The sequence below is a fragment of the Aotus nancymaae genome, unplaced genomic scaffold, assembly GCF_030222135.1.
Source record: "Aotus nancymaae isolate 86718 unplaced genomic scaffold, 86718_ANA_hifiasm-v0.15.2.pri h1tg000028l, whole genome shotgun sequence".
NCBI lineage: Eukaryota > Metazoa > Chordata > Mammalia > Primates > Aotidae > Aotus > Aotus nancymaae.
In genome coordinates this window covers 23277454-23301100 of record NW_026988441.1, presented here as the reverse complement: position 1 = coordinate 23301100, position 23647 = coordinate 23277454, and the positions used below count along the sequence as shown (strand labels likewise).

General features: G+C 41.1%; 2 long non-coding RNA genes across 2 annotated transcripts in view; both read right to left on the bottom strand.

The window, feature by feature from the left end:
* Positions 1 to 1316, bottom strand: part of LOC135276653 (uncharacterized) — a 255398-nt gene extending 254082 nt beyond the window's left edge. Inside the window, exon 1 of the long non-coding RNA XR_010344189.1 lies at positions 1227 to 1316. This is a non-coding gene — a long non-coding RNA (uncharacterized LOC135276653). The remainder of the gene's footprint in view (positions 1 to 1226) is intronic.
* Positions 1317 to 11705: 10389 nt separating this feature from the next.
* On the bottom strand, positions 11706 to 18086 carry LOC105714524 (uncharacterized). The gene is made up of 4 exons (XR_001106833.2): positions 17959 to 18086; positions 17438 to 17595; positions 14472 to 14671; positions 11706 to 11874 (listed from the first exon to the last, which is right to left on the bottom strand). It is a non-coding gene; the product is annotated as an uncharacterized LOC105714524 (long non-coding RNA).
* Between the last annotated feature and the right edge of the window lie 5561 nt (positions 18087 to 23647).

Genomic DNA, 23647 nt, shown 5'->3' with positions numbered 1-23647 from the left:
CAAGAAAAAGAAATAAATGGCGCGCAAAGAGAAAAGAAGAAAGAAATTGTCTATGTTTGCTGATGACATGATCTTATATATAGAAAACTCTAAACATGCCACCAAAATCTGTTAAAACAAATTCAGTAAAGTTGCAGGCTACAAAATCTACATATAAAAATCAGTAGCAACTATATGTACTAACAACAAAGTACCCAAAAACAGAAATAAAGAAAAACAATTCCATTTACAATAGCATCAAAAAATAAAAGACTTAATAATACGTTTAACCAAGGAGGTGAAAACACTGAGAAAAAAATTGAAGATGATATAAATAAATGAAAAAATATATTTATAAACTGGAAGAATCTATGTTGTTAAAATGTCCATGTAATCCAAAGTAATCTACAGTTTGAATGCAATTTCTATCAAAATTCCAATGTCATCCTTCACAGAAAAAGTAAAAATAATCTTACAATTGGTGCAGAGCCATAAAATAACACCAAATAGCCAAAGCAGTCATGAGCAGAACAAAGCTGGAAACTTCTATATTGTTTAGCAGTTAGAAATGAAACAAAACAAAAAACAAAGCTGGCGGCATCATACTACCTGATCTCAAAATATACTACAAAACTACAGTAATTAAGACAATATGGTACTGGCAGAAAAACAGACACATAGAACAATGGAACAGAATAGACAGTCCAGAAATATATCCGTATGTTTACAGCCAATCTTCAACAAAGGTATCAAGAATACACAATGGGGAAAAGATAGTATCTTCTTCAATAAATGGTATTGGTAAAACTATACATTAACACGGAAAAGAATAAAATTGGATCCTTATCTCATACCATGTACAGTAATAAACTCAACATAAATTAAAGACTCAAATATAAGACCTGGAAATGCAAAATGACTACAAGGAAACATAGGAGAAAAACTTCTTGACATTGGTCTGGGTAATGGTATTTTGGATGTAACACCAAAAGCACAGGCAACAGAACCAAAAATAGACAAATAGGATTGTATCAAGCTAAAAAGCTTCTTCACAGCAAAGGAAACAGTTAACAGAGTGCAGAGACAACAATGGGAGAAAATATTTGCAAGCTGAATATTTGATAAAGGGTTAATTTCCAAAATATATGAGGAACTCAACTCAATAGCAAAAAACAAACAAACAAAAAAAACAAGCAAAGAATTTTATTTAAAAAATAGGCAAAGGGGCCAGGTGCAGTGGCTCATACCTGTAATCCCAGCACTTTAGGAGGACAAAGCAGCAGGATCTGATGAGCCCAGGAATCCGACACCAGACTGAGCAAAACGATGAGACACTGTCTTTACAAAAAAAGAAAGAAAAAAAAATTAGCTGGGTGTGATGGGGCATGCCTGCGTCGCAGCTTCTCACGAAGCTGAGGTGGGAAGATCGCCTAGGAGGTCAAGGCTGCAGTGAGCCATGATTGTGCCACTGCAGTGCAGCCTGGTTGACAGAGCAAGATCCTATTTCAACATAAAAGAAACAAACAAAAAAAAATCACCAAAGGACCCAACAGACATAAAAATGGCCAATGGGTAATGAAAAAATGTTCAACATCACTAGTCATCAGGAAAATGAAAATTAAAACCACAATGATATTATCATCTTACACTTGTGAGAATGGCTATTTTCAAAAAGACAAAAAATAGATGTTGGTGAGAATGTAAGACAAAGGAACCTTTGTACATTGTTGGTAGAAATATAAATTAATACAGTCACTTTGTAAAACAGTATTGAGAGTCCTGAAATAATTAAGAATAGAACTACCATAGGATCTAGTCGTCTCACTTCCCAGTATTGTGAAAGCTGCTTATAAACTGGGTCATTCTACTGAATTAAAACAGAGTTGAGAGGCCAGAGGGAAAAAACACTCAGGGTACATAACACTGCTCCAAGAATATAATTATTTGCAAGCATGGCTGTGAAATTGCCTGTAGTAACCTGAAACCAGTTTTATCTAATAGCTACTGACACAACCTGCTGCAAATCTAGGACTAGTTTTACCATCATCACCACTCATCAATCAGAGCTTGCTAACTCCCCAGAAATCTAGGACTAGTTTTACCATCATCACCACTCATCAATCAGAGCTTGCTAACTCCCCAGAACTTTACAGGTGCCATGAACTTTCTCGAAGAACAAATATGTAACATTTCTCCTTGTTATAAAACTCCGACCTTCTCTTTGTTCTTTGGATACACTGAAGACCCCTCAATCTGTGTATATATTCCCAATTGCAATTTTTCTGAAATAAAACATTTTTATATCAGAAATTCATCTCTATAATTTATTTGACTTCAACCGTACATACCAAAAGGAAATAAAATCAGTATGTCAATAAAATATGTGCATTCCCATGTTCTTTGCAGCAGTATTCATGATAATCATGATAATGGCATCAACCTAAGTGTCCATCAATGGATGAATGGATAGAGAAAATGTGAGATTGAGATATACATACACATACATACATATATGTATAATGGAATACTATTCACCTTTTAAAAAAGGATAATCCTCTCATTTGTGAGAACATGGATGAATCTAGAAGAGATAATACTAAGTGAGATAAGCCAAGCACAGAAAGACAATTACTAGGCGATCTCACTCATATGAGGAGTCAAAACAGTTGAGGTTTTAGGTCAAAATGGCTGACTAGAAGCAGCTAGCTCACCCCTCTCTCACAGACAGGAACCAAAATGGCAAGTAAATCCTCACACTTCACATAGATTCTCTAAGAGAGTATACTTAGATTCACCAGAGAAGCAACAGGACCCAGGGAAGGCAGGGAATAGTGGAGCCAGGCAGCCTGTGGAAGGGGTGAATGAGGTGAGAGGCTCTGGGACCCACACCTCCATCACAGACTTACTGTTCTAGCCACAGGAGAGTCCCTATAATCCTCCTTAGGTCTCCAGGTGAACACATAGCCACCCAGATATTGTGCAGAGGCATCGCTCAAGCCCACTTGGCATCCCACAGTCAGCCTGGTGACAGCTTCCATGCCAAGGAGGGAGGCCAGGCTCTTTGCACACCCCCAGGAGAGACAGCATAGCTGCTGTGCAGAGGAGCTGCCAGACCACGCACCACACCACTCCCCGTCCTCGACAGCTTCCTGGGAAATGGGGCTTATCTGCTGCAGGCCCCCTGTGCAGTCAACCCACCCCCTGCAGAAACACTGGCCTTGACTAGGTGTTTCTCTGAGAGTCTGACTCCCAAAGGCAACCAACAAGCCACTAACATTTGTCTCTTTCTGCTGATCCCAGGCCAGAGAGAGAATGAGGAGGCCTGGCACCTCTGCATGTGCCCCAAGAACAAAATCCAGAACTGCTTCTGCAGGAAGGAAGTGTGAGTGAGCCCAGCTTCCAGTCTCCAGTGCTCTGAGCGGCCCTCCCTTCCCCAGTGAAAGGCCCACAGCACAGCCACCCAGCTCCTGCCTGAACATTTCTGCTGCGACCAGAACCCTTCTGAGAGCTCAGTTCCCACAGGCCTGTGATCTGCCATCAGGCTCCCACCACCTGGGCCTTCTGCCTGCCCTCGCCTGAGGGTTGTGGGGACCAGCCAGCCCCCTCCACCACAGCCATTGCCTGAAGTCTAGGGTGCCCCAACCCCAGTCCAGCCCCTTAACCCATTTATGCCTGAGGTTGCAACTTTTTGAATTTTTGCAATCAGACCTTGGTGATGATATTGAGCAGTAGCATATAAATAAGTCCCACATGCTCAGTGTTCAATAATGGAACACTAGGTATAAGTGGGTTTTAAGGACTCCTACTAGCTGTCCAGTGGGCCATCTAAGGGCCTGGGAACTAGGATGCTATGTAGACCAATCGAACACTGCTGGCACCTGACCACTTTTCCCAGGGCCTGAGGTCAGGCCGACCCAACCAGTCGACAACACCACAACTGACACCCATCAATGGGGCTGAGAGGCAAAGCATACCCTCTGTCCCTCACAATGCAACAGCATTACCACATCAAAAGTAACAGAGCCATATGCTGTTCATATTGGGCTGAAAAGATTCTGCCAGAGTCTCAAGACAGGTGTGTTCCATAGCTGTCAACCACACTGTGGCCTGGATGTAGACAATCATGAGCATCTGAACTGACAGTCACCAGTCCCAGGACTGGTGTGATTGGGAATAGATCACATCCCTGCCTATTTAGCACATGGAGCTGGTGCAACCCCCTCACCCCATGTAGAGACCTTAGCACACGTCACTGGGAACTCCCGAAGCCATCCCCATAAGGGCTGGTGCCTATACTTGGCATTGGAGTGTTTGTGGGCAAGCCAGGGGGTCCAGCTCTGCCCTGCTAAACGGAAAGCTCAAGGCACCAGGCACTTCACTGTCCAGCCCATCACCAGAAGCAACAGAGAGTACCTCCCAATAAACAAAGACCAAGTAGCTACCCATCTCGTATGCAAAAGCTGGCTCTTACCCGTCAGCGCCATCTACTGGCCTGCAGGTTGAACTCACAGCCAAATATAAAAACTGCCAACGGAAGTGCATAGGGTATAGAAGCAAACCTAAAAGACCCTACACAACACACTCTACAGTCATACTCCCTAGGGAAAGGGAGGGATGGAGAAAGAAAAATAATTTTTAAAATCCCATCTGAACAAAAATAAATTCAAAATTAAGAGTGGCTTTCTGTGAGCAGCTGCTCCAGATGAGAAGGAATCAGTGTAAGAATTCTGACACTGTGAAAAACCTGAATGCTGTGACATGACTGAAGGATCCCTAACCAAAATGGAAACTGAGAAATGACAAAGAATACAAAGTATAAATTGCAAAGAAATTAAATGAGATTGAAGACAAAGTTGAAAACCAACACAAGAAACTATAAGAACAATCCAGGAAATGACGGGAAAGATAAACAGCATTTAAAAAATGCAAAAGGACTTCTTGAAATAAAAAAATGCACTTAAGAAATCTGAAAATACAGTTGAAAAGTTTAACAATGGATTACACCAGCAGAAGAAATAATTTCAGAGCTTGAAGACTGATCGTTGAAACTAAATTCATCAAAAGCAAAAAGAATTTTGAAAAACAAGCCTTTGAGAAATATGGATTATGTAAAGCAATAAAACCTATGACTTATTAGCATTCCTGAAGGAGAAAAAGTAAGCAACTGGAAAACACATTTGAAAATAATTCAAGAAAATTTTTCTAGTTTTGTGGGAGAGTTGGACATCCAGATACAAAAAATTCAGAGAACATCTGTGGGATTCTATACAAGATGAACATCACTAAAGCATATGGTCTTCAGACTATGCAAAGTGAACGTTGAAGAAATAAAAAATATTAAAGGCAGTTAGAGCAAAAAGTCAAATCATCTAGAAAAGAAAACTGATCAAACATTGGACTCAGAAGAAACCTTACAAGCAAGAATAGATTGGAGGCCTATTTTTAGCATTCTTAAAGAAAATAAATGCAAACCAAGAATTTTACATCCTGCCATACTAAGCTTCATAAATGAAGGAGAAATAAAGTATTTCCCAGATAAGCAAATACTAAGAGAATCTGTCACTACTAGACAGATCCTACAAGAAATGTTCAAAGGAGTTCTAAATATGGAAATGAAAGTACTATACTCACCATCAGCAAAAGATACAAAAGTACAAACTCACAGATCCTATAAGTCAATTACACAATTGAAACTCCAAAACAACTAGTTAATAATACAATGACAAGAACAAGACCTCAGATAGCAATATTAACTTTCAATGTAAATGGCCTAAATGGTACACTTAAAAGATACAGAGTGGCAAACCGGGTCATTAAAAAAAAAAAAAAAAAAAAAAAAAGATACAACTATCTGGTATCTAAAAAAGACCTACCTACTGGTTAAAGACACATATAGACTCAAAGTAAAAGGGTGGGAAAAAAGATCATGCAAATGGAGAATGTAAGACCAGGAGTGGGTATTCTCATATCAGATAAAACAGATTTTAAACCAACAACAATAAAAAGACAAAGAAGAACATCATATAATATAGAGTGTTCAATACAAGAAGAAGATTTAACTATCCGAAAGATGTATTCACCCAAAACCAGATAATCCAGATTCATAAAATAGTACTAAACCTAAGAAAACACACTGATACCACAACAATAATATTAGAGGACTTAAACACCCCACTGACATCACTAGACGTATCATTGAGGCAGAAAATCAACAAAGAAACTACTTACACTGGACTATAAAACAAACAGACTTAATAAACATTTATATAACATTTTACCCAACAAATATGCATTCTTCTCATCTATGCATGGACTATTCTCCAAAACTGACCATAGGCTTGGTCATTAAGCAAGATCTCAACAACAACAACAACAAAAACCCAAAATCATATCAAGTATTTCATGGACTACAGTGATATAAACTTAGAAATCAATACCAAGAGGAACTCTCAAAACTACACACATACATGGCAGCCAAACAACTTGCTTGTGTATGGCTTTTGGGTAAACAAAGAAATTAAGGCAGACATTTTTTTAAAAGCCTTTGAAATGAATGAAAATTAAGACACAACATGCCAAAACTTCTGGGATACCGCAAAAGAAGTGCTAAAAGGAAAGAGTATAGCATTAAATGCCTACATAAAATAGTTAAAAATATCTTAAATTAACAATATAACATCACACCTCAAGGAACTAGAAAAACAAGAACTAAACCCAAAGCTAGAAGAAAAAAATAAAAACAAAAATCAGAGCATAACTAAATGAGATTGAGACCAATAAAAAGTAATATGAAAGATCAATAAAACATAAAATTGGTTATTTGAAAGGACACACAAAATTGAAAGACCACTAGCTGCACTAACCAAGAAAGAAACAAGATCAAAATAAGAACAACCACAAATGGTAAAGGTGATGTAACTGATACCACAGAAAAGATCATCAGAGACTACTATGAACACCTCTATGCACACAAACTAGAAAACCTAGAGGAAATGAATAAATTCCTGAAAGCATAGAACTTCTCAAGATTGAACCAGGAAGAAACTGAAATGGCAAACAGACCAACAATGAGTAATGAAATTGAATCAGTAATAAAAAGTCATCCAACAACAGCAACAAAAGCCCAGGACCAGATGGCTCTACAGCCTAATTTTACCAGACATATAAGAAGAGCTGGTACCAATCTTACTGAAACTATTTGAAAAAAAAAATGAGGAGAAAGTCTTCTCTAACTCATTCTCCAAATCCAGTTTCACCCTGACATCAAAATCAAGCAAGGACACAACAAAAAAGAGAAAACTACAGGCCAATATCCCTGATGAACATAGATGCAAAAATTCTCAACAAAATACTAGCAAACCAAATCAAACAGCACATCAAAAAGATAATTCATCACAATCAAATGGGCTTTATTTGAGGGATGCAAGGATACTTCAACATACATAAATCAATAAACGTAATTCACCACATAAAGACGACTAACAACAAAAATCTTATGATCATCTCAATAGATTGAGAAAAAGCATTTGTTAAAATCCAACATTCCTTCATGATAAACATCCTCAACAAAGGAGGCATGGACAAACATACCTCAAAATAATTCGAGACATCTATGGCAAACAAACAGCCAATAACATGATGAAGAGGGACAGTTGAAAGCATTTTCCCTATGAACTGGAACAAGACAAAGAAGTCCATTTTGACTACCACTACTAAGCATAGTATTTGGAAGTCTTGAGCAATACAAGAAAGAAATTAAAAGCATCCGAATTAGAAAAAAAAAAAAGCCAAATTATCTCTGTTTACTGATTACATGATCTGATACCTAGAAAACCGTAAAGACTTCAGAAGAAGAGTCCTAGACTTGATAAGCAACTACAGGATACAAAATCAATATACAAACATCAATAGCATTTCTATACACCAAACACTGAAAATGAAAACCAAATTAATAACTAATCTCATTTACAAGAGCCACAAAAATTTATTTAAGAATACATTTAACCAAGAAGGTAAAAGATCTCTATAAGAAGAACTACAAAATACTGATGAAAGAAATCACAGACAACATTTAAAAAAAGAAAAATCAATCTGGAGGCATCACATTGCCTGACTTCAAATTATACAAAACTATAGTAACTAGAATAGCATCGTACTGGTAAAAAATAGACACATAGATCAATGAAACCGAATAGAAAACCCAGAAATAAAGTCACACACCTACAATGAACTGATCCTCTAAAAAGTCAACCAAGAAAAAAAAAAAAAAGAAAAAAACAATGGGGAAAGGACACTCTATTCAATACATGGTGCTGGGAAAAACTGAGTACTGGGTAGCCATATGCAGAAAACTGACACTGGACCCCATCTTAGCATATACAAAAGTTAACTCAAGACAGATTAAAGACAGAAACATAAGACCTGAAACTATACAATTCCTAGAAGAAACCTAGGAAATAGGACATCAATGTAGGCAAAGAATTTATGAAGACCCCAAAAGCAAATGCAACAAAAACAGAAATTTGAGGGACTTAATTAACATAAAAAGCTTCTTCATAGCAAAAGAAATAATCATAGAATAAACAGACCTACAGAATGGGAGAAAATATCTGCAAATCATGACTCTGACAAAAGACTAATATCCAGAATCCACAAGTAATGCAAACAATTCAACAAGAAAATAACAGGCAAAAACATCAACAGACATTTCTCAAAAGAAATATAAGCAGACAACAAATACATGATAAAATGCTCAATATCACTAATCATCAGAGAAATGCAAATAAAAGCCGCAGTGAGATACCATCTTACATCAGTTTGATTGGCCATTACTAAAAAGTCAAAAAATTACAGATGTTGGCATAGACGTGAAGAAAAGGAAATGTTTATAAATCGTTGGTGGAAATGTAAATGAGTCCAACCTCTATGGAAAACAGTATCCAGACATCTCAAAGAACTAAAACTATAACTACCATTTGATCCAGCAATCTCACTACTGGGTATCTGCACAAAGGGGGAAAAAATCATTATATTAAAAAGATACCTGCATTTATATGCTTATCACAGCACAGTTCACAATAGCAAAGTCATGGAACCAACCTAAGTGCCCACCAACGGTTAATTGGATAAATAAAATGTGATATATACACACCACAGAATACTATGCAGCCATAAAGAAGAACAAAACTATGTCCTTTGCAGCAACATGTATGAAGCTGGGAGCCATTATCCTAAGAGAACTAACTCAGAAGTAGAAAATCAAATATCTCATGTTCTAACTTGTTGAGTGAGACCAAAACAATGGGTATACATACGGACATAGAGATGGAGATAACAGACACTAAGAACCCTTAAAAGGGAAGAGGGCTGAAGGGGACTAAGGGATAAAAAATTACCTGTTGGATACAATGTTCAATATTTAGGTGATGGAAACACTAGAAGCCCAATTTCTACCACTATGCAGGCAATACCCTCGTAACAAACAAGCACATATACCACCAGTGTCAAAAATTAAAAATTTTAAAATGAAATAAAATAAAATTTCAAACTCACAGAAGCAAAGAATGGTGTCTGCCAGGTACTGGGGATTTGGGAGCAAAATGAGATGTTGGTCAAAGTGAACACAGTTTGGTAGACAGGATGAGTAAGGTCTGCAGATCTGTTGCACCAAATGTACAATAATAGTGTACACTTGAAAATTGCTAAGAGAATAGATCTTAACTATTCTCACTGCAAAAAATAAGCTAATGAAATCTTTTCACAATATACACTGTAAAGATATATAATTTTATTTGTCAATTACATCTTAATAAAGCTGGCAGGGAGGGATGGGTGCAAAAAATAAAGGGCACCTGTGCTGGGCTCAACTTTTCCGATGTGTTCACTTGAAACATTGGTGACAGTCTCACGTTATGACTTTTCTGACACTGTGGTCTGGAAAAAAAACTCGCCCCTATATGTAACACAGCCATTAACACACACACACATATACACACAAAGAGAGAGGAATTTAATATAATATTCAGTATCACCAACTTTGCCTGTTACCATGGTAACTAGAGCATTAAGTCCTGCTGCTAAAATTTCAAAAGCAGATGACATGAACTATTTATGTATAATTACATTTTATAAAGAGAAAAAACTTATCTTTCACATAAAATATGACTGAGTCTCAGATGAGATGGGTGATTATATCACATTGGTGTCAGAACAAATGTAGCAAGTCCCCTGTCCCCAAGCCCTCTACTCTAGCATGTGTTACTTCCATATGGAAGTGGAAAGCAAGATGGCAAACAGGGGTTTGGCCTCCCACAGAAAGTGCCTGATCTGATTTGAGCTGGCGCCACTGCAAAGACGCTCAGGGCTCAAGTATTCACTTTTTCAAACTGAGTGAAGAAATTTCTTTTCGTTTCTACTCTTACAAGCTTGTGCATCTGCTGTCCCCTGTGGTTGGCTAGTTCTTGAGCCACAGCCACCTGCATGAACCATCAGCATGGAGGGGACACAGACCAGGTCAGAAGTCTGCATCTTGTAGGTGGAGACTGAGAGGGGTCATAACTGGATGTTTCTGGAGACAGGGGTGTGCTCAGTAGTGACATCCTTTCACCAGCACCAACACAGGCCTAAACTAGTTCAGGATTGGACCGTGTTGATTTTTCCCTCATGTAGGGGTTTTCTGCAGACATTCTAATGTCGCCTTCACAGACCATCATCCTTCCCAAGCCAAGGCTATGCAGGAACAAAAACAGCAGGTGTTACCTACGTGGTGGCAGCTCCCACCTTTAAGCACTGAGACTTCTTCCTGAGTACTGAAGCACTGTTTACAGCCAAGAGAATCGTCTTCAGGAAGCCATCATCATTCATGCGTTCAGGACCAGGAAAAAAAGCTTATTCAATAACTAAGTAAGGTGATGTGATTATCTCTTCAATCACATCTTTAATGCATTTTCTAGGAATAGTAGAGGTTTTAAATGAGAATGTATTCAATCAAATAAAGTTGAGCTCCTTGAGGGAAGAAACAAATTCAATGTTTTATTCAAGGTGCGATCCCAATAGCTTTCCTCTAATGCTTGTGGGATGGGTGGGAAGATGGACAATGCATGGATGAAAATTACTCAACAGGAAAATACACCTTGAATGAATGAATGAATGAATAAAGTACTGGCTTTAGAAAGGAGGGAAGAATGGAGAGATTATCAGAGCAAGGAAGATCCTGAAGGAAATGAGCAGGCTTTGGTGAAAGGGTTTCTTGGGTGTGGGAAACACCCAGATGAAGTCAGTCTGCCATTTACCCCTCTGCAGGTAGTTCCTCCAGGCCACACCACACCTCTCATTCCTTCAGTTGCTGAACCTTGATTGAGCTAGGTCCCTTGTTACAAGGCCAGAAATAAGAAGGAGAAAACAAATGAGAAAACAAATTATGATAATTTCCACTGCCTTAACAAGACACTTGCATTCATGTTGTGTGTGCTTAAGAAGGGCATTTACCAGCGCAGCTCTGTAGTGAAAAGGTTTCTGGAGCCAGGGAAAGACCCAAAAATGGAGCCTTGGTGGCCATCTGGACAAAGCCCTTAATCAGCTACCTATGATGCCCACTTGCAGGTTTATGGGAAGTCTGCAGTCATTACAGGCTCTGCCTGGGGTTGGCCCTCCACCAAAGGGCCTCCAGCTCCTGCCTCTTGGGGCGCAAACCCCTACCACCCCCAGACCACTGACTCACCCCAGGCCCCTGCAGTCTTTATCATCACCGCACCCTGTGGTTTGGGTGGCATCTGGTCCTAAAACGTTCCCAGGCTTCTGCCTCGATTCTCAGGTGCACCAGTCTCTTCACACATGGCTGGGCTTCTCCAAAGCTGCTGCAGTTACTCTCAGTGGCCAAATCATTTCTTATTTCCCCTGATAAACAAGGCAACAGGGCTTGATTAAAGAGTTCCTTCTTTGGAGGGCAGAGTGGCTGTCTTCCCTTGATTAAAATGTTTGCCAGCTGTTTCTCATTCTGGTCTCAGGTGACTTAACTCTTCAGGAAAGTCAGATACTTCACTCACTGGTAATTATTTTTCCTTATTAAAAATCTATTTGCCTCCATGTGACCAACATGCAACTCTCCATCATGATGTTGAGGTATTCCCACATCTTCCATCCATCTCCACTGCAATTTGGTTTTATCATCTGATCCCACCAGGTAAGAGAGAGCAATTAGTCCTCTGCCCTTGAAGTTTGACCCCTACAAGATTAACCGGGCTCCTTGGAGTGTCTAAGCACCTGGTGAAAACAAGCGGGACCTTTTGTCAGGTCTCTCCTCACACCTGTGAAGGTCTCTGTTCATGACTACAGAGCATGACAGCAGTCACAGCACAAAACACTTCATCATTAACACTTTAAGTATACCCTTGCAGCTAAAAAACAGTCAGCACTTGGAGGCTTTCCTCCTAGGAGACAGTCTTATCACAACAGCACTGTGTGCTCGTTCTCCCGAGTGCTGCTGCCCTGCAGACAGGTCCAAAGCCCAACTTGCAGAGTCATTTATTCACCGTGCTGCCCAAGATTGCATCTGACTTCTGAGATGCTGAGATTGAGGAAAGACCAGATACAAGAGTACCTCAAGAATTTTGCACCCAGAGGGCAGAACCCAGGCATAAATGTTTTAAAAGGAAAGATAATTTTCCATGTTGGAAATTTCTAGGTCAGACTGCCTTCACACCTACTTTAGAAAAGGAGCCTACTCCATCCCTGCATCAACCATAGCAAAGAAAGTCAACAAAGACCAAAAATATATCTGAATAAGTAGATATTCATTTACTCTTTCAACAATGTATTGGTTGATTACTCTGCATCAGGGAAGGTTCTAGGTGAAGGCACTAGAGCCTCTGTCTAATCTGAATTTATCTTTTCAATGTATGAGTCAAATCTGCTGACTGGGAAGCACTAATGGGACAATTAAACAGAAGTCTAACCTAGAGTGACTGCGATGGTACTGGTTCAGTTTTGTGGACAGGGCAGGCTCTCTGAGGAAGAAGCCCTTGAAGGCATACATGGGAGGGCCTACTCTCACCTGCTGGGCCTGGCCAACTCTACCCCATTCTCTTTTGAAAACAGCATTTTCAAGATCAGAGATGCTAAACTGACACCACTGTGAAAATCTAATTACAACCTCTCCTCTTCTAGTGAAGATGTTAACACTGGATAAAACAGGTCTTCATCCCCAACAAAGAAAAGAAAAACTTGTTTTAATTAAATATCCAATTTTCAGTTGGTTTTATTGCTGTGGTTTTTTGTTTTTGTTTGTGCCAGAAAGAGGACAGGAAGGCTGCAATCTCTTAGAAAACATATGAACTTATGTCCTAGAAGGCAAGATCCCAGGCATCTTCCTCTGAAGCCCTCAGTCACACTCTTACTTAAGACATCTGCTGCAGGTGGAGGGATTGTCAAAAACTTTTGCAGGTAATCTGGTAAGATGTATTCAAATACTTAAAAATGTATCCTTTTTTGTTTTTTTTTTCACTTGTCTTTATTTCCTTAAATCTCTGGAAGTGAAATTTACCTTCAATGAGGTTCATTACAGTGCATTTGAAAAGGTGAAAGGCTGACAACAATGTAACAGTCCAGACACAGGGGATGATGACACATCCATCTACTGGGGCATGGGGTACCATCCCACAAGAAGGGGATGTGAGTTACAAAAAATCTAGAATGTGCTGCGGGGTGAAATGGTATGGACCAGTATCATCACATTGTTATTAACTGTATATCCATAAGTACAAAGAAGTCCAGTTAAATCCCAAAATGTTCAGAGAAGTGACACTGTGGAAGATTTTTATTTTCATAGCAATATTTTCTTATTTTTTAAACATCACATATATGACTTGAATAATTTTTTAAAGTTAATGTTTAAAAGAGAACAAAATAGTTGCCCGGAGTAACCTTGTCTTCTAAGTATACCATCCTACCCTAAAGTGGGCAATAACTGGCTTGCCTGGCACCTATGGGTGATGTTGTCTAAACTTGCTGCCCTGTACTCGGGGTTGGAGGCTACCTGGGTGTTGAGTCTGGGGACTGCAGTGAAGTCCTTGAGAAGGAGCACAGGCCCTCCTAGAGTGCAGGCACACGTGACCATGCAGTGCCCACCCTGACCGGACTCATGGGAGAACCAGCCATTCTGCTCAGCTCCTGGTCAGTCACGCCCTTCCTCACTCAGGAGTGTCCAAGCACCCACCCTCAGTGCATTCACTGCAAGTCCCCTGACCATCGGACAATGACTGTCCATGGACCGTATGGGAGGGAGGGGTGCTGCTGAGGCTGCTGGGCCTGCTCCCACATTGCCTGTCTGTGGCATGGAGGTTCCTCCCTCCCTGATCCACCCCTTGTTCCATTGCCCATGTGAACACTGGGATTAGGCCTGAGAAAGAAGGAAAACTGCTTCTCCTTCCAAGACTATGTTTGTCATGAGCGTACTTCTGATCAGAAAGACAAGTTTTGCAAACTTCATGACTCACCTTCATGTTGCCTCTGTGCTTCCGTGCTTCCCTCTCCCCTGCCTGTCTCACTGATCCCTTGAGGCTTCCAGCAGAGTTTCAGGTTCCCCGCAAAGTGCACATATACACAGAATTCTGTGGGTCAGGCAGTATCTTAAAGAGGTTCCATCACATCTAAAGGTTTGGAGTCACTAGCTTGTGGCATGTCTTCAAAATAAAACCTGAAAATGAAAAACCTCATCAAATTAAGCTTCTGCCCATTTCAAAAATCAAGGGCAACCACGGAGGAGATGACTTAGTTCTGAATGACAAGAATACCCAAATGGGTGTATTGTGAGGTCCAGGAAGGATGCTTCTGAGCTTGTTGAGCTCAGCGGCTGCAGAGACACCGAGCCAGTTCAGGAACACAGACAGGGACAAGGCACTGTCCTGGCAGGTTAAATTTTAAATCTCAGTGCAGCCCATTACTATCGGCAAATGGATCTTTATTAAGCTCTGACCTTGTATTGTGTATATCCTTTTCCCCAGTTCTGAGCTCCCTGAAAGGACAGCCTACAGTGTTTCCCTTTCTATCACCAGGGCCTACTCCCAAAAGACGAACCTTCAGCTGTCTACATTGTACGTCGGAGCCTTCAGCATCCCTGATGTGCCAGCTGGCACCAGCTGCAGCAGCCAAGTGCATCTGCTGTGCTCGCATCTGCCATGCCACCCTGGGGTCCTGGGCCCCTGAACACAGCAGGCCAGTTTATGTGGTCCCGTCCTCTACATCTCTGTCTGCCTCCATAGTGCAGATGGCTCTGAAGTCACACCAGCCCAACTTCCAGGCTGAGAGCTGGGGTAGCTAGGTTGCCCTATCATTCCTGTATCCAGATCCAGATCTCTCCTGCTGCCTCTGTTCTTCCTAGGCCTCCACTGTGACTCAGGCCATCCTTGTCCCACTGCCGATGTAAGAACCAAGAACTACATCATTCCATTGCTTTCTGCATTCCCTCTATCAATGGTGGCACTGTACACAACTTTATCTAGGTAAAACAAGAGTTCCCCTGCCTGAGGTATGCTGTGGGGTCGGGGTGGGGGGGCGCTTTGCTGCAATCTCTTTTATCTCCAATTCTTTAAGAAGAAGTTTCATGCTTTTCCAAGGGGACTTTTCTCTCATCCACAGGCATCAAAAGCTAGTTAGAAAGTTCTTCTCAGTTCTGCCTGCATGTCAATGTTTTTATTCCTGTTGTTGTGAAATAAATACCTGAATGTCCCCCTTGCCCATACTGACTGTTGCAATCTGCCTGGCCATTCCTCAACCTCCCCAGATACCATGCATCTGTCCTATGCCATAATTAATATTTACTGCTATCTTAGCTTTGTCATCTGGACCATGCCATATAAAAAGAAAGGCACAACTTCAAAATGTTTTTCCTTCTCAATTGCTGTAAAACTGTGAATTATGGCAACTACAGTAAAACTTCAATTATTCAGATGCACTAGGGGAACATAACCAAATTTTGAATGAGTGAGGAGGCTTTACAAAAAAGCAGAGTGTGAGTAAGGAAAGCAGCGAGATTTCAGAGCTTCCCATTTTTGCTACAGGACCATCAGCCTCATGCTGCAGCAGAGGACACAACAGCCCACCTCGGAGTAAATCAGAAAGCACCCTGTAAATCAGCTTCCCTGCCAGGGAAAGGGGGAAACACACTACTGGAGGGTGGCCACTCCCCTGTGCCCATGTGACATGTTGGCTATAAACCCCATCCTGGCCAGAGCAGTGATTTTCCACTAGGCAAATTTAAATGTGTGTTATTGGATTCTGTGTGAGGTAAAAAAACTGAATATTAACGTTCATCACCAAAAACTTGCCGTATCTCAAGCAGAGCATCCTCCCTTTCTTCCCTTTCTCTCTCTCTCTCTCTCTTTTTTTTTTTTTTTTTGAGACGGACTCTCGCTTTGTCACCAGGCTGGAGTGCAGCTGTGTGATCTCGGCTCACAGCAACCTCTGCCTCCTGGCTTCAAGCAATTCTCCTGTCTCAGCGTCCAGAGTAGCTGGGACTACAGGTGCACGCCACCATGCCTAGCTAATTTTTGTATTTTTAGTAGAGACAGGGTTTCACCGTGTTGGCCAGGATTGTCTCGATCTCCTGACCTTGTGATCCGCCCTCCTCGGCCTCCCAAAGTGCTAGGATTACAGGCATGAGCCACCATGCCCAGCCACTCCCTCTTTCTTGCCCACATCTCACCATCATTCTAGTCATGGGTGCTTTTAAAACCTATTCTGTTGATGACAGAAAGGGTTAACATCACCATAAGCCAACACAAGTTCAAGATATCATATACTTTTGACTGTCTGTTTTGAAAATGTTTACACTGGTGTCCGAATTAGAACAAGTGGCCATGTAATGCAAGCAAGATGGATTCTGGCTACCATGAACCACAAGAGCAGAGAGGGAACCAAAGACAAGATGACATGTCACAAGCTACGGGGAAGTAGAGGGCAAGCCACAGCTCTTTTAGTTCTTTAGGCATTTAATCAGCTAGAAAAGCTGGTGCCTGCTGCTCTACTCCCAGTGGCCTCTCCATTATCACTAAAATAATAATGACAAATTGGGAAAGGCACAGAGGACCGGCAAATGTGAAGCCAAGTGTTGAAGATGGCAACAGGAGGTGACAGCCAACAGCCCTCAAACACCAGGAGGAGCCAGTGTCGGCCTTGGGGGCCTCCTCTGAGAAGCAAAGCCAGCTGTCTACATTCATAACCCACCAGGAAGGGCGGATGAGACAAGGAGGGCTGCAGGACATTGACAAAGAATTCAACCCCCGCGCTGCATCAGCCGTAAAGCAGCCTTGCCTCATTTCTGCCTGAGTAAGAGCAAGCCCTGGAATCACAGTGAAGGGATTATTTAGACCGGACCAAGTTAGACAGGAGCAGGGTCTCTGACACCTGGGCTTAGTTGGGAGCTGAGGAGAGCTGCCCTCTGCACGCTGGCTCACAAGCTCACCTGCAGAAAGTTGGCCACTCAAATGGCTATCTAGAGTCCAGCTTCAGTAGCTGTCCAGCAGTCCTCTGATTTTGGGTTGAAGACTCTAGCACCCAAATTCCAGAATTCACTTTTGTCTTATAAGCTCATAAGGTTATGGTACAGCCTGGTTTGTTTTCCTGCACAAAATCCCAATGAGTTAAATTAAAACACACAAACACACACACAAACACACACACACAGACACACACACACACAGACACACACACACACACACAGACACACACACACACACAATAGAGAGGCCCACCAAGCACCCAGAACTCCCTGGAGCTCCAGCTTCTTAGGTCCTAAATATCAGAGCATCATTTTGTGACTTCATTCATTATTCTCTGCATTTCCATTCTTCCTAGAATTCCCTTCCCAACAACCTTCACCCAGGTAACTCCTGCTAATCTTGCACTTCTTCAGAGGTCACCTTGTACACACACAACCCCTCCTCTCCCATTACATTAGAGGCCCCGCTGAGCACTTTATTTTACCTTCACGACATTTATTCCTTTCTTCATTCACTCAGGAAATATTTATTGAGCATCTACTAGTCACAGGCACAGAGCTAGACACTGGGGATTCTGCCATGAGCAAGAAAGAAACAAACTGTCCATGTCATCTTGGAGCTTGCCATCTAAAGGGAAAGACATCATTAACAAGATATAATAAGTATCATATGATAGCATTTGGTGTTTAAATGCTAAAAAAACCCCACACTGAGCTATGAGGAAATAGCACACGCTGGACCTGAGGTGAGCCCACTGTAATGGAAGCAGTTTTTGTGCCCAGCCCCACCACCTCCTGACAGGAAGCACTCTCCACAAGGCAGGGCCCGTGCACAGCAGCTCTCCCTGCATGCAGGGCACCAGGCTCAATGGAGGGCTGGTGATGGCAGGGCCTCTTCACCCAGAAGAGACTCTGAACTCTGGCTTTCCCTTACCTTCCTCTGCACCCCGCCATACAATTTGTTCCTCAACATTAATCCGTTTGACAAGAGAGGAAACTATTTTCAAAGTAAACAAAATAAATCAAATGGTGCTAACTTCTCTCCCTAATGTCCTCCATCAATCATGGATGACTCGAGCTTTTTAAACAGACAGACTGGGGGAGTGGAGGGAGTGAAAAAAAATTTAAATTCAACTGGCTCCCAGCTCTGTAACATTAAGACGCTGGAACTGAGTTACAAGTACTATTTATGCCTAGGAGGAGGGGGAAAAAGTCAATAGTAAACCATATAATTGGGAGAAGGGTGAGGAAGAAGAAAGGGGGATACATTCCTTATTGACTCAGAGAAAAACGCAAGGAAGAGTCAAAACACCTTCATTTAATGCCTCACTAAAGGCTGCACAAGGCAGAGTGACAGAGTCAGGAAGATGTAGAAGGAAGTGTTAACTTGCCGGACCCCAGATGACAACTGGGGTCCCTGAAAATGACTTCTGCCAGCCTCTAAGGGCAAGCGCCAGACTGTTTGGTGCAAACCAAAAACTCACAAAGGAAAAGGGGGAAAAGAAGAAACAGAGAATAGCACAGGTCCTCCAGAGAAACAGACAAAGCAGCCAGCCTTCCAAATCAGGAGTCACATGCTCACCTCCACACTACTGCCTGTAAGTAACTTTTTTAAAAAAGTTTTTATTTATTTATTTATTTTTGAGACAGGGTCTTGCTCTGTCACGCAGGCTGGAGTACAGTGGTATAATCATAGCTCACTATAGCCTGGAACTCCTTGGCTCAAGCAATCCTCCTGCTTCAGCCTCCTGAGCAGCTGGGACTATAGCACATACCATCACACTAGGCTAATCCTTTTATTTTTTGTAGAGAAGAGATCTCTCTTTGTTGCCCAATCTGGTCTCAAACTCACGGCTTAAAGTGATTCCCTTGCCTTGGCCTCCCAAAGCACTGATATTACAGGCATAAGCCACCACACATGGTGTTTAAAAAAAAAATTTGTAGAGACAGTGTATTGCTATGTTGCCTAGTATCCTCCCACCTCAGTCTGCCAGTCGCTGAGATATCAGTCATGAGCCACCACACCAAGTTCCTTAAATAAAGTTTTGCCATTCAAATTAAAAATAAAGGTAGGCCCACTAGGATGGCTATACTAAGAAATATGGACAACTGCCAGGTGTTGGCAAAGATGGGAAGAAATCAGTGGGAGCATAAGCTGGTGTAACCTCTTTGGAAAACAGTCTGGCAGTTCTTCAAAAAGCTAAACAGAGAATTTCCATATGATCTCGGCAATTCCATGCCTTGGGTATAAACCCAAGAGAACTGAAAACATATGGCCAGAGAAAAACTTATGCATAAATATTCATAGCAGCATTATTCATGATAGCCAAAAAGTGGGAATAAACCAAATGTCTATCAACAGATGAATGGATAAACCAAATGTGGTACATGCACGCAATGGAACATTCACATATAAAAAGGAGTAACACACTGATACATGCTACAATATGAAGGGACCTTAAAAAATGCTGAGACAGTAGACAGACACGAAAGACAACAAATTGCATGATTCTGTTTATATGAAATGTCTAGAACAGGCAACTCCATGGACACGGAAGCTGGCTTAGTCATTGTCAGGGCTGGAGGAAGGAGAGTGGAATGAGAGTGACTTCTAGAAGTACAGGTTTCTTTTGGAGCAATCAACACGTTCTGGGATTAAACAGTGCTGATGGTTGCACTCCTTTGTGAATATACTAAAAACCACTGAATTGCACACTTTAAAACAGTGAATTTTATGATGTATGAATTATATTTTAATAAAAAGAAAATAAAGGTAGAACACATATGGTAGGAGGTGGTTAATCTACTTGACAGATTTATTATCTCATCAACATAAACAATATAGTAATCATCAATAAGATACCTATTTAATAAACCATATCCAATTTAGCAACACCTTGAAGTAGATGGTTTGAGGCCCTAAAAATGGTAAAAAATATTACTTTTGAAACATTTTGTAGTACCAGTTTTTTGATAAATTCTATCTGGCTTCCAATAGCTACGTACATTAGGAAGGTATTATGGGCTGAACTGTGTCTCCCACAAAATTCTCATGTTGAAGTCGTAACTCCCAGTACCTTCGAATATGACTGTGTTTAGAGATAGGGCCTTTAATGAAGAAGTAATTAAGGTAAAATGAGGTCCTGTGGTTGGGCTCTAATCCAATACTAGTGATGCCCTTATAAGAAGAGATTAGGATGCAAATAGGAACAGCAAAAGACTACGTAAAGGCAAAGGGAGAAGATGGCATCTACAGGCCAGTAAGAAAGGTCCTGGGAGAAACCACCCTGCCAACACCTTGATCTCAGACTGCCAGCCTCCACCACTGTGAGAAAATAAACTTCTGTGGTTCAAGTTACCCAGTCTGTGGTACTTTGTTATGACATGCTAGGAAACTAATACAGAAGGCATTCATGTGTTAAATTCAGATTTAACTCTATATCTGAACAGGCAAGAACAGACAAATCCACAGAGACAGAAAGCAGATTAATGGTCACCAGGAGGTAGAGAAGACAGAAATAAGGAGTGGCTACTTAATGTTTTTCTGGAATTAATTAAAAAGTTTTGCGACTAGAGAGGTTGGTGCTTGGACAACATTTAGTAAATATCCCAAAGGACAGTGAATTGTACACTTTGAAATGGTAATTGTATGTCATGTGAATTTCACCTTTTTTTAAAAAAAAAAAAATCATACTCCTACCAGTATAGCAAGATACCTTTTCCCACACAGGTCCTAAGAAAATAATCAGATAAGTGTACAGTCATGCATGGGTAAAAATGTTTGTTTTAGCCTGTGTACTGTTAAAGTGTTTTATAATAGTGAAAATGTGCCCAAATGTCTATCAAAGAGTACATTAATAAATCAGGGTTCATCTATATACTGGAATATTAAATAACTGATAAAAATAATTGGTAGATCCACACAAAAAAGTCCCTTCACTTAGAAACACATTTAATTCCTAAGTGCTATTAAAAATGTAATTGTCGACCAGTGAAAATGATACTACACACCTGAGCACTTGCTGCCTGTCAGCAGAAGGCACAGCTGAACTGTGTTCTGTCCCAGCTTTGTGTACATGGCTTTGTTCACGTGGCAATTTCCAGAGCAGTGCCTGGCACATAGTAGGTGTTCAATAATTCTTAGATGGATGAATATCTCGGAAGAACCATTAAATTTTAAGTGGAAGTTCTATAGTTCATGTATCACAGACCTTGTACTTTGTCATAAATAGAAGATTACAAACAATGTATCTGGAATGCTGCCATTCTTACTGAGAAATATAGACACATACATATGTAATATGTGCAAAGAAATAAGTCTGGAGACATATACATTAGAAAGTTAACAGTGATTATCTTTACATGGGAATATTATAAATGATTTTTAAAACTTCCTTTATACGTTGTCTGAATTTTTCTTTTAACAATAAGCACAGACTACTTTTCTAATCAGGAAAAAATTGAAAAAGCAATAAAGCTATTTCCATGCAGAAAATAAATTCACTTTATTGTTTATAATTCAATTCTGAAGACAGTTAATTGGGCATGCTAGATCCTTTCACTGAACTGCTTTGGTTGTTCTGAAGTTCTAAATCCATTTAGTTCTCTAAAATAAACAACTTACTCAAAGAAATTCAACCTGCTCAGGAAATTCCAACATTAGTAATGTCCAGCCACACCACAGGTACTGGTGGGCCACTGTTGGTCTAATTATTAAGAATCTGTCTGTTTTGGGTGCAATAATCAATAGGCTCACTTAGTACCTATCAGGCACCTGCTACTGATAGTAAACGGCCAAAGCCCCCAGAGTGTCATTAGAGGGGAGAAACAATCCAGTCAGTCAATAATAAGAGGTTAATGAAAGAACACTCCACCAGCCTGCTATTCCCAAAGACCAGAAAGCCGCTATGCTCTTAGGAACTCTTAACAAAAATGACAACGACAAAAATTGTTTTCCTTGACTCTCACCTTGGGAAAAAAGACTAAAACCCAGTGCAATGACACAATAGTGTCTTGTATACTGTTTTCATTTCGGTGTCACTTCTGTTTTCTGTGACTCTTTGGGGTAATTAAACAAGCCATTTCTCCCAGATCCTGAACTGGTCATACATAAAATCTTCCCAGCAGGACAAGCCTCAGGTGGTCAGGGAGTCTGTGAAGTGGGGAGTCTCAATACCAACTCCTGCAGAGGCTGGTGTGGCTCAAACCTGGTGACCTCACTCACTGAAGGGACATGAGGTGAGCAGTGCAGTGGTTAGCCTGTGCCAGACTGAAGGGTCTTGCAGCCTGTCATCTCCTGACATGCCTGACTCAGGGCCCAGGAGCCACATCCTCCAGGCTTTATGGAGACAAGGGAAATTCTGATTTTTATGCAAATGCCTATTTTTGTTCTCTTAGCCACTAATTAGACTTTTTAAACACTAAGCAGTCCAAACCAAGAACATCTATAGGCCACCAGTATGCAACATCTGAGCATCTGATCTTGAGTTTGATACTGACTCCAGGGCTTTCTACTTCTGGCAAGTCACCTAAACAGAGGACAAGTCATTACTTTAGGACCTTTGAGCTCAAATTCCTTTTTCATCTTTATCTCTTGAGTTTCCTCACAAAACTCCAGGGGGACACATCCCTCTTAAGACTATGTTGCTGTTTGGAAATCACATGGATTATAACCCACACTCAATTTTCCCCTCTAGTCAACTGCAAAATAGGATTATAGGCCCTATTCCTAAAAAAGGTGCTTAGAAAAGGAAGATGTTCATGGCCTGCAGTCCCTTACCCCACATTATTCTGGATTCCAACAAAGACGGGGGAACCAGGGCAGCTCTGAAACCAGGCCTGCTGGAGCGAGAAATGAATGACTTCCCTTCAGTGGCCCAAAAACCTGGCAAAGAGGAATGATGCCCTGGCCCCAACAGCCACTGCAGAGGCTGGCTGTTACCCTACTAGAAACCCTCGTGTCCCTCCCCTACATGCCTATCTTTCAGCCTGCTGCCCTGTCTGTCCTGCATTTCTCTACTCCTAAGGTTCCCGTGCAGAGGGCATGGAGGCCATCTCCAGACTCCCTTTCCAGCCTGCCCCTCAGGCTTCCAGAGCACCAAGGAGCAAATACAGATCTCCCTCTAAGCTGGAAGGATGGGACAGGATGGGTCCACACAGCCCATCTCTACTGGA